The sequence below is a fragment of the Leuresthes tenuis genome, unplaced genomic scaffold (assembly GCF_036924035.1).
Source record: "Leuresthes tenuis unplaced genomic scaffold, fLeuTen1.0.hap1 SCAF_19, whole genome shotgun sequence".
NCBI classification, from domain to species: Eukaryota; Metazoa; Chordata; class Actinopteri; order Atheriniformes; family Atherinopsidae; genus Leuresthes; species Leuresthes tenuis.
This window is the reverse complement of record NW_027325373.1, coordinates 20663933-20676874: the sequence shown is the minus strand read 5'-3', so window position 1 is coordinate 20676874 and position 12942 is coordinate 20663933.

The window sequence follows — 12942 nt, the reverse complement described above, 5'->3', positions numbered from 1 at the left end:
TTATGGAAACCTTGTGCCTGACGGGAGCAGTTTTTTTTGTGTGGGTCTGACCAAAGCTTTAGAAAATCATGTGAAAGTCTCTTCACATTTGCTATAAAAAGGCGTGAGGGAATGAATATCATTATAATGTGGCAAAAGTCTCTCCCTTTCTATGGTTTTGTCTAAGTTAAGGTGAATGTTTGGATGAATTCCATTCTTTCTGCCCCATCTCCTCTAAAAATCTGAAGTTCAGTTTCTTCTCAAAACTACCCCACTTACAACCTCTGACATAAGGTTATAGGCATTTTGTGGCTACATAGTTCTATTGTGTGATGTGGGCCAGGCATGTTGGGCTCTCACTCTGAAGCTCTCCCAAGCTCCAGCACAGGATCTTCAGCACCTCTTAATGAGCTTCAGCTGCCTTATTACAGCAAGCAATAAAGCTAAACAATAAAACACAATCAGTAAACTTGAACATTAACCATTAGGGCTTATGTATAATCTATTTATTTCTAAACAAGAAAAACAGTTTGCATGTCACATATCCAAAAAACATCTGTCATTCATGATTTTAAACTTCTATTTAACATGCACTGAGAGCAATGAAACATAATTGTGTTTTGTTGGCATAGTTTGTTTTTCGACAAACAAGTTCAGGAACAGAATCTGAATCTAGCAACTCGTATTTCAACAGTCATATGAAAAAGAATGTACTCTTCAGCACAATGTGGTTTGCAAGACATTTGTTTATTCACAGCACTCTTGAGATCTAACCAAAGCACTTCAATTTGGTTGAGGGCCTGACTTTAATTCTTTTCTTTTTCCCTCATTTTGTTATAGATTTGTTGCATTGCTTGGGTTTTTTGTCCTGTTGCATGACCCAATTTCTGCCTAGCTCTCTTTGTCAGATAGATGGCCTCACATTTGCCTCTAGAATACTTTGATATACAGAGGAATTCATGATTGACTCAATGACTGCAAGATGTCCGGGTCTTATGAGTGGAAAACAAGCCCAAATCACCAGCCATCCAACACCATGCTTGACAGTTGGTATGAAGTTTTTGTGATATTCAAATATGTGTGAAACAGTGAAACAGTGCTATACCTTTTGTCACACCGTGTACAGCTCATCGACACTACAGTGACATACTGTATGCATTTAGATCTATGGTACAGACAATAATAAAATGTAGGTCAGCTGTGTACTACAGCGCTTGTGCATCAGTAAAATACAGAACGAGATAAAGAAGAAACTCCTTCTTCAGGTGACTGTCATGATTGCACTTGGTTGTGTTTTGTGGTTGTGTTCTGAGTTCCAGGCAGGGCTGAGCAGGTATGCAGGAAGTCCAGGGCGGAATCTGGACTGCTCCTGCCAGAGCACCCGCTGCTCGTCTGTGTTCATTAGAACGGGCCTCTGAAGGACGTGCAGGAGTTCCAGACTTCGCCAGATTGTCTTTCAGTCTCTGTCGGTAATCAGGCTCCCTAGTGTTCTCTCAGTAATTATAGTGAAACTACCTCTGTTCCTCAGAGCAACATTACCTCTCCCGAGTTCCTTGGATACCTCCATCAACCTCGTTACCCGCCGCCATCCCGGACAAACCACACCACAGTCAGTGTCATCATTACCCTCCCCAGTGTCGGAAACCTCCTGGACACACAGTAAGCCCCATTGTGGAAAACAACCATCCTTATTCAAGCACTCCTTGGATCCATTTAACTGTTCCTCCTTTCTCCCTAGAGCTATAGCTGGACCAGACTTTTCTGTGGACCCACCTTACACCTTTTTTTTTGTTCTTTCTTCTTTCTTTCGTCAATCCTATCTCTCATTCGCAGTCTGCTGTTGGGTCCCTCCCTGTGAGTATAGGCTATTTTATAGCCATGACAGCGACTTAATGTTGCTGCAGTACATCATGAGATTGTTTGTGCAACAACAGTGTGTGGACACACAAAATGCAATGTTTACAGTATCCCGCGGAGACTATGTCGAAAGTTATGTTGCGGAAAACATTTTTTCTCTTGGGAATGTCAGGCCAAAAACTGAAACAGATTGCTCTGGAAAGGCACTAAATCCAAGTAGCAATTTTTGCATAGGTTACCATTCTTGTAAGGAGTAATACTTTTCTCAAATAAAAACAAAGGATCATCATAAAATGATTACTTCACTGATCATAAAAGATCAGAGTCAGTACGTTGGGTTTACTTCAGAGTTATAAATGTGTCTACAATCCTATAAAGCTTTGGGATGTCCATAATCAGTCCTCGAGGGCTGCTGTCCTGCAGGTTTTAGATGTTTCTCTGCTTCAACAGACCTGGATCGCTTCATAAGATTAAGTTCTGCACAAGCCTGCTAAAGATGCATTGATCTGAATCAGGTTTGTTGTGTCAGGTGAACCGGATGTGGACATCCCTGCTATAAAGCAAATAACTGCAAAGGGGACACGGAACACTTCTAAAAAACTTTACTAGTTAACACAGTTTTGTCACTACAAATTACATGTATCTACATATACTCTAAGTACCTACACAAGATGCAATCAGGCAAAACATTGGGTGCACCCATGTTTTTTCAGCACAGTCAAGAAAGAAAGAACTGAGATGTAAAATTAAACTTCAGGTTGTAGTTCCATGTTTAGGTAGCTGCAGTGCTTCAAATAGAAGCACATCTATTCCATCAGATGTGTGAAGTTGACTAATAAAAAATGTGTAATCGAGGTCGTCAACTTTAGCTGCCACGACAAACGCAGCAGCTAATTTAGTGAGGCTGTTACTACTGTTCCAAAGTAGATAGCTCAGGGCTACATCATCCAGAAATCTGCAGAGGTGGCCAATGATAATACATGAGAATGCTTCAGCGTAGATTACTTTACATGAATGCTGTGATAGTGTTCATCACCTCACATCTATTACAATAGATAAAAAAACTTCCAGAGTTGTAAAATTCCATGAGAGCATTGTAATGTATTGTATTGCCTGTATTCTTTATAGTGTTGTATCACATAAGATAAACATAGAAACACACTGGCATGATAAAAAAATTACCTGAAGAATTCCTCCCCCAGCCTTTAAACACCAACAATGTTGTTACTTTAAGGTCGAGAAGACATGCCGTGGCACACACTGGGAAAAGAATTTAACGATATGACTTCAAGCCACATTTACAACATATTAACAGCAACAGAACAGTCCCAGTGCAGGTGGAATAATGGACTTATCTGCAACAACTCTGCCAGCTTAAATCCTGACAAATAAGCATCAGTCATGGATGTACTGAAGTCATGATCCATGTCCTGTTGTATGGGCTTAAATTTGTCTCAAAAATAACTTCAAATGCACAGAGGGTGATCTACAAATATGCCTTGAGTTGCACACATGTTTTGCTATCCACACTTGTGTGTTGGTTTTTACCATTTTTTTGTAAACTAGTAGATCACCCTCTGTGCATTTTCAGTTATTTTGAGACACATTTAAGACCATACTGTTACACCAAAAAGTTAATTCACCAGATGATTACCCACAAGATAAAGGCAAAGGCCTTGCAGTGTTCACATCACTTTTGCTTCACAGTATAAAATGGAAATCAGAGAGCTGTTTTTTTTTAGGTCTAAGTCAGGGATCTATTTGTATTGTATGACAGATGGTAACACCTTGGAAACTTCAAAGCCCTGTCTGGATAATAGTACCAGTTTTTGTCTCAGGTCCCAGGTTATTAGTACAATCTATCAATATTTGCATTTTTTTATTTAAAAAAAGCATTTTGCTTGTGGCTGATTATAGTACTTAGAATGAAATGTAGAAATTTCCAAAACTGTCATTGCACGGTCAGCATGCGAACAAATCTTTGTGTCACATGTGAGAGATGGCGACGAAGGTGCAGGTGCAGACACAATAAATGACAACAGGAGGTTGAAGGTGAACTGAACTAAATTATTCTTTACACAAGAGCTCGGCAGAGTCAGAAAAACTTAAAAAAAACAAACTGGAGAAAAACCAAAATACTGACAAAAAAAAACTGAAAAGACAAAACTAACCAAGAACTCAAATAAAACTTGAACTAGGGACAGAACGAGAAGTTGTAACAATGAGGATCTGGCAAAGAGTGACGGAAAGCAGGAGTTTAAATACAGAGGAGGGTGATTGGTGAATGAGTGCCGCTGAGGATAAGTGAACACAGGTGAAGGGAGTGGAGCTGATGACTGCACTGAAGCGAGACTGAGGAAACAAGTGAGGAGGTGACAGAACCCTAAAACACCAAAGACATCAAAACAACACAGATCATGACACTTTGTTGATTGCTGGAAGTATAATCTCCCTAAGTAGTCCTTTCTAGTCATGACTACAGTTAGGATTTTGTACCAGAAAAATGGATATGGGAATCAAGATGGATTTTAATGAGGGGGTGGGATGGTGATGATGAAAGTTGCACAGGAGGAGAGAAAGCTGTGTGATGTGGGATACAGGGCTGAACAGCTCAGGGGGTTGAAATGCCCAGTTTACAGAATCCACAGTCTGCTAAAGACATTAGAGCCCTCTCCCCTCTGCCATAAAGACTTACAGGAAGATTAATGCACATTCTCTCTGGTGCCCTCTCAGTTTTATGTTCTTACACACGCTCTGACAAGGAAATGCCATGTTGGCAGACATACACATCAGAAAATATGAAGACATTTAGATAACCTGGCCAAGAATAAGTCCTCAGGAAAGTCAGTCAAATCAGGAAAGTGAATCCAGACTTTAAATACCCAATGGGCTTGTGGGAGAGTGCTGATGTGGATGTCTGAGTCATCTCAAGCAAAAGGAGACATATCTTTGGCAAGCTGTGCCCCTCTGATCCCTCTTTGGTTCTTCTATCCTCCTTTCTGCCTCTACTAAACACCATATTTGCAAATGGACTCTTGGCTGAGATGCTGGATGCATCCCACTTTGGAAGGTCATCCCAAATCATGATGTGGAGCTGGCCCCATCAATAGGAGGTGACTCCACATGGAACTTGAGAGTGTATCCCCTCCTGAAGATGGAGGCTGACCATTGGCTGCTGTCAGAACCAGCAGACTGGTGAACAGGTGTGGGTCTGTTTGCTATAAACTGCTTCTAACATGGCCACAGACTCCCAGAGGAGGCCTGACACCTACACATGTGTGTGTAACTATGCAAAAGTCACACAAACATAGGACACACAAACACAAAACACCTCTGGCTGGGTGGGCTTGCTGTTTTCTGAAACAACAGGAACCATCATCAACATTTCCTGATTTGTTTCTGTTGTTTCTCTCTGCTTTGCATAAGTCATGTTTTTTTTTAAGGATTCTTCATTGCAATGAAGTTATACACTCATTCGTAGCAGAATTCATCACGCAGAGAGTTTCAGACTGATCCACAGGGGTTTGGCCCTACAACGGAGCTTGAAAGAGTTTGGAAATGCTTTCCTGTCCAATGCATTAAAAAGTGAAAGATGGAAGGTTTGCATACTGCCAGAAAAAGGGTCCCTGTTACGTGGACAGTGTTAATGTCATGTTTGTTAGTTTTGTTACATTTTAAGTTCCTGGTTTAGTCTTTAGTTTTGCCATGTTTTCCTTGGTTCCCCTTGCCCTGCCACCAGCTTCATCCACGCCACCTGTGTTTCTCCCCTCAGCTGCACTCACTCACCAATCACCCTCCTCAGTATTTCGTTTCCAGGTTTCTCATGTTCATTGCCAAATCCTCACCATCACTGAAGTCACAGCTACTCATGGCACATCAGGTTTGTTCCCATGGTTTTGTTTAGTCAAAGTCAGGTTTTTGTTTTGCCAAGTTTTTCCATGGTTTAGGTTTTTTGTATTCCGGCTCAGCTGCGACTTTTTGTCGTTTCTTTTAAATAAATCCAGTTTTTCTTTTGAAATATCTGCATCCGGGTCCTACCTCCACCATGCCACACCAAAACCACCACCCAACGTGACAGTTAAAGCCTCAGTGAACCTTCGAAGCATTGTCAGGAGACAGTTTTCCATCTCCTTCAACCCGCTCACTTTTTCAGTTTTGTTTTTGTCATAAAATTATAATTACATACTTTGTATGCTTCTGCTGTATGAGCAACATATGCTCTAAGACTCTAATCACAGCTATCTATGTCCTATTTATGTTTTATATATACCATACTTTCCATGCCATGACAAATGTTGTAAAATTGTGCAATTTAATAACTTAGCCAGTGACTGAAAAGTGGTTGAAAATTTAGATTTGTTCGCTCTGTTACTACAGTTCATATGAGCTGGTCAATCTGGTACTCAACATTCAAACATGGAGAACACTGCCAATTTAATTAAACAGTTCTGAAACCTTCATTTGATTGTTTTTCTCATTCATGTTTGGCTGTGTGGTTTCTAACACATCTTTTTCCAATGTGACAAACTCAAAATGCACATCTCTTCCAGCTTTATTTGATTTTTTTTTCTAAAAATGATCAGATTTTAGAAAAGAGTTGATACTAATTAAGTTTTTGTTCTGGAGTGGCCAAGTTAAGGCTCTGACCTAAATCTAATCAAATTGTGTAAAATAACCTGTAGCCAACAGTTCATGTGAGGAAACCCTCCAACACTCAGAGTTGAAGTTGTTATGTGTTGAGGAATGGGTTGATGTGCTGGAATGATCAATAGTCAGTGACAGATTTTGATATCAGTTACTTGTCAAGAACACTGGATAATTTTCTTGGATAAAAAACATGACAAAGTAGGATTTTTGTTTCACTTATTCCACTGGTTTCTGTTTACCTTCTGGAGATGTGAGAATTGGATGTGTTTTGGATCATAGCAATATGGAAATGGATCCTTTAAAGCATCTTACAAACAAAAGTTTGCTAACTTGCCTCATCCGGCAGACACGGATTCTCACAGAGGTGTTAGGTAGACTTTTCAATTTTCAAGAAAGCCAGACTGTCTCCTGAATGCTGATCAGATGAAGTGAGGGAAAGTGATACTGATCTTTCTGTCTACTCTCAAGAATGTGAATAAGTGTGTTTCCCAACTTGTGGTAATGTTCTTTAAAGTGTTACCCAACTCCTTGCATCTTGGCAAAGAGCTGACGCCAGCTTGTGTGCAGAGATGTTGAATGTGCAGCAACCTGACTGCCATGCTCCCCACCTTTGCCTTATTGCTGCATTGCTACAATACTGTTTTACATGTGACTTTGTGTTTTCAGTCTGGAATTTAAAGCTGAAATGCATTTTCAGAGTTGATTTTTCCCTTTATATAGTTAACCACTCATCTCTTTTTGCCATTTAGCGACATTTCCATTTCTCTGCAGTTTTCATTTTCATTCCCCTCCTCCCATTCCTCTTTACTCCTCCCCTCTTTCCTCCATCCCTCCATGTGTAAACTCTTGCTGAGAGGGTTTGGGATGGTGGGAAAGCTGCTTGTAGGAAGTTTTTTTCCCCCTCTGTGTTAACGTGTTCACCGGCTGGACAGCACATTCTTTCCACCTCTGTCGGCCTCACGGGTCAAGCAAAACCATACCTCCTCTACTTCTCTAGTCCTCCCTCTTTCCCCTGGTTGATACACTGATGTGACTAAGCTGCGGGAGTGGGAGCTCCAGAGGTGTCTGGGAGGGGGCGGGGAGAGCAGACATTTTCAGTTGAATCACACTTTCCAGCAGTTTCCCCCTCTTGTGTTTTTCAGGTGCTCTCCCTCTCTGCAAAAAGGGTTAAAAAAAAAGAGGAAAAGGCTTTAAATATAAACATATGTGGCACACTGGTAACGTGAGTGTTTCCATTCCAGACACTTGATTTACGTCTGCCAGCTAAAACACATGACACAGGATAAAGAGGAGGGGGTGGAAGAGATGGATGTGGTCAGAATGGAAAGACTGAGGATGGAGAAGAAGATGGACAGTGTTCAATAAATGCTATGCTTTTCTAAAACATGTCTCTTTTTTGTAACTCCCAGACATGCACAAAGACATGCGCACAAATCCTCTAACAGCTGAACAATTACTAATACAAGATCTGGAGAGTGTCTCCGTTTCATCATCTTTAAACAACTGTAAACTGTGCTGCCAGTTTATTTATTTTATTTGAAGCAGGATCACCGTGCCGTTGCCTTCAGCAGACACACACATAACTGGAGATTCTTAAGAACCGTCGTGACACATGCAAGGAACAGAGACATACTGCATTGCATGACTTAAATAAAGAGCTAAAGGGGTGAGTCAGAGTGCTTACAAAGTAATATCCCTCATTGTGGGTTTTTACAGTCTATCCCCCCCAAAATAATGACTGTGCACAGACACTGACTAATCTAGTCTAAAGGTGATCCAACAGCAAAGAAGAAATCAGAACAACTTTGGACACTAACCACTGAGATGGAAATGTGGGAGAAAAACTACCCCTGTCCTGAGTGGTCATTCTGCATTTTTAGAAACTGGTTTAGATTATGTTTGGGTGGGACGGGAATCTGAGTTGTGGCAACATGATGATGTTGTGACACAACATCTCAAGAATTGGTGCATCAACCTGGAGAAATTGATCCCCAGGCAGGAGTTTATGGCTGTCCTGAGGTGTAAAAAAGAATAGAAATGGAAGAACAGAGTAGAAATGTCAGAAAGTAGGACAAAACAAAGAAGATAATCATGAATTTGAGAAGACACAATAAACACAAACAGAGATGTTTATCAAACTTGCAGAGTTCATGCTGCAAATTCTGCAAGTTTATACCCTGCACGATCACAGAAAATGGCAAATAAATCATTAACAGTTTAGTTGTGATGTTACTAATTACAATAATGTTAGTGGCAAATCTTTAAAAGCCAACATGAACTAGTTTTAGAGTAATCAGCCAGCAATCAGTATTCTCCTCTGCTGACTTATGTCTCATGAAGAATCTTCTTGGTGAATGTCAACTAGCGTGGTCGATTTTTATTTTTTTTTCTAAGAGTCAGACCGAGATTCCTTAACCATATTAAGCCACTAACCCTGCGTCATATTACAGGCTCCAGCATTTCATAAAACACAACAACTCAGCACAATAAAACTGAAAACAAAGCCATATTAAAGCCCCATGGTACTAAAAAATGAAGTTTTTAACCTTTCTAACAAGACCATAACATGTTTTGTGTGTGTGCGTGTGTGTTACCAGACATATAAAATCAGCCAACAGTGCTTTGTCTGATGATTTTTGTCTTGAATCTGCCGAGTACCAGAGAAAGTCTCAGAAAGGTGAGCTCAGACAGCTTGTATGTTCTACACAGACCAGTACCAACCAGTCCCAGCTACTTGTGGGTCAAGGCTTTACAGCTAATTTGCATGGGCTGTGAAAAGAGAGGTTAGCAAGCTGAAGAAAAGTTGGTATCGGCTAGATGGAGAACTCAGCAGAAACTGAGCCAAGCTAGGAGCTGTAACACTCTGCAAGCTGTAGGAGTCAGCAAGAAGCTTGATGCTTGCTCCCAGTCAAACGGGAGCCAACTGCTGGTGCCCCTATATCTGGCGGTGCTGGGCTGGATAGAGCTGGATACTGCACTAGTCTTGGAGTTAGGAGAGCAAACTCTGAGCTCAGCCACTTGCCAACTGGAGGCTTGCTTGCTGTGGAAGCTGCTAGCTCCAGCAGGGCTGCTTTGGACTAGGACAAGCACCTGAAGTTAACAGCTTCTGAGGTGAGTGACATGATCTTCATTATTTTAACACTTAGTTTCACTCCATCACAAAGCAGATCTTTGTCCACTCTGAGTCCTGTTTTTCCAAAAATAGCAAATCTGAAGGGCCAACAACAGCAGTAACACAAGCAAAAGCAGACCACAGACTGCTGTCAGAGACTATTCTACATATGTCTGTGACTGCACCCAAGTTGCAATAAAATATTCTAAAGTGCATATAAGCATCTGTGAAACCCCAAGGCAGAGAGCTTGCAAAAGTATGTTCAAAGCATTCTTGGTATTGTGTTTTGTAGATCAGTACCACTTGCAAACTATAGTCAGAAAAACACAAAGATACTCCTCAGTGAAGAACAAGAAGATGTGAGTCCAGTCCAGAGTAAAGGAAACATGTCCAACTTTAGGGAACTAAGAGAAACATCTGTTGGGGATAAAGGTCCAAAGATGGATGGCGATGGATTGTTTGCGTGGGTCAAAGAGTGAGAGATCTGAGGTTTAGCACTTTTTCAGATCTTTTGACTGATATCTGAGGTAACCTAAACCTCCCTTACACACATTCCCTGAATCTGAAAGAAGTAGGAACAGGGAAAAAAGGAAAGCGTGTGAGCTCATTTGTTTTTACTTGAGGTCCTGGATGGCGATGGGTCAGGGGGTCTGTGCTGTCAAGTGAAAGGGGGATTGGTGAAAATAAGTACTGAGGGGGGAATGACAAGCATTTACCCAAAATCAGCAGGTAATGAGAAAGTGCTAAGTTCCTTTCTCTTTCCTTTATCTCAGTCATAGGGAAGTTAGAATGCTTTTGTATCTTTATAATCTAGTCTCAGACATAAACATAATTTGCCATCTGCAATAAAAACGTATGCATGTTGAATGAAATGCATCTAACTGCTGACCAGGACTGTTTAAAGTAACACAAGTGAGCTGTGATTGTAGGATGAAGAGAAAACTAAAATGCTAGTTCTCCTGTAAGAGTAGGTATATTGTGCTTTTGTTTATTTTCAAAAGAAATTAAATCCAGGCCCAACAAAAGTCCTGCTTGAAAGGTCCAAAACACTGGGTCAGATGTCTAAGAGCTGAGAGGTCCCACAGATTTGCGGGGGAGTCAGTATAGAAAAGAAAAACAAAAGTCCCTGAAACAGGAGAGAGGGGTAATTTTATAAAATTTTTGGCTGCCTACAGGATTCTGTTCCCTTCATGTATGTGTTGAGTGATGATGACTGCCATTGAATTTCTGTGCCGAGCAGAAATGGAAAAGGAAGGCCATAGGCATGCCTAGCCAAAAAGAGCATGAACTCTCCTCTGTAGCACTACACTTTTTAACTTTATCAAAAGCTCAAAGTTAACATCCCCATAGCGCCAACACACATCTGAAATCTTTTTAATATACACACAACAGCAGAGCTGGTTCTCTCCAGTAATAGTACATCTGACATTAGGTCAAGTTGCCAGTTGGCATTATAAACAGTAGATTAACTTCAGCCGGTCAAACCCACATGACATGCATCCAGACTGCGAGTGATTCACCATCGATTCTACACCTTTCTCTTCTCTGCTGCATGCATAAATTAATACTGTAGAAGGGGAGGGGATTTTGGCACATCACCTTATTACAACGTGCACAGAGAAGGGAAAAGCATCGAGAATGTCCAAATGCTGTTTATCGTTATAAGATTACCCTGAAGAGGGGGACAATCTGACAGTTGTTGGTCTAATGCTAAAGTTATTTAACATGCTGGAAGTGATACTTGAGTTTTTTGCAACGTACAAACAAAGAAACCATTCAATAAATGAACTAATAAATACATTTAAGCCTAATATTTACAATCATGAACCAATGTCAAATTTCCCCTCAAATCCTGGAAGGAATCTTCAATTTCTACAGTTGCAGTTTGGCTATCTGCCCATCTGTAGCCACAACAGTGTACTTTTAACTACTGTGAGGTGCTGTTTCTCTACATCTTGTTAACTTTTGCCCCACAACATGTTGGCTGTTTTCCAAACAGTTGAAATTCACAAAATATTTATATAAATCTTCAATGTAATGCCCATGACAGTGAAAATAACTGTCATAGTGTGTTTTCTCCATCAGTATTGTCACCTGGCACCTTTTCCTTGTGTGGGATACAATATGCTTAATCTGTTTGAGTTTTTCGCATATTTCTCATTCAGACAAAAGCGTCCTTTACTGCTATGTTATTTAGTTTCATTCTGACATAACCAGAAGAGCTACAGCTACAACAGCAGCAAGGCTTGCATAATAAAAGGAATCTGGTTAGGGGGAGGAAGCAAAGATAAAACAGGACTGAGTTAGAATGCAGATGATAAAAAGGTTTTTTAGATTCCCTCATTTTATTTCTATAGTTTGTAACTGATGATTTAACTAATATTTACTTCTGCTTCTCCCTCATCAGTGTCTTGAATGACATTTAATGGCTTCTTTGGCAGGATTGTGCACCTTAAGGGTAAGATTTCAGTATTCTTGATTGAATTTTAATAAAAACTGATAGACTGGCAACCTATCCGGGGTGTACCTGCCTCTTGACCAATGGTAGCTGATAGCCTCTAACCCCTTACCTGAAATAAATATTACTAGCCCAGTGACAGACCTGTTATAACTGTGGTGTTTTAGACTATGTGATTTTGGTTATCAAATTTTTGCCAGTTATTTTACTTTCACACTGATTCCTTTACAGCACTCAAGTCCTGCTTAGTCATTTTGAACTTTTACTTTACTTTTCCTGGGTCCTTCCCATTGATCTAACCAACACTGTGTGCTTATTCAGACAGAAAACTCACACGTTTAAAAGGCTGTTAGAGTCTCATAAATTGTCTGAATCTTCAATGGGTGTGATACTGCTTCTTTGTTGATGACACCAGCTTCTACATACCTAATTCTTTAAATGTATGTTTGTGTCCTTGAATTCATAACTTGAGCTGGCAGTTGGAGATGATCATTATTATTCTTATTGTTGTTGGGTTTTTTTCAAAGAAAAAATACATTAGTTATTAGTCATTAGTTACTGTAAAAAGTCATTGAGCAGATATTTCCATGGGCAGGAAGGATTTCCTGCAATGTTTTTTGTTGCAGCTGAGCTGGAGAAGCCTCTGGCTGAACACACTTTGTTGCTTTACAATAATAATAATGAAATAAATTTAATTTCTAATGCACTGTTCATCGAGAAGATCTCAAAGTGCTACAAGTTAGGACAAGGTTAAAAACCAGTTAGAAATCAGCAATCATATGCCTTTCTGAATAAAAAGGTTTTTAGGCCTGTTTTAAAAGAGTCTTGGCTCTGAATAGCCCTCATCTGGGTAGGGAGGCTGTTCCAGAGGCGTGGTGCAGCCGAGCAG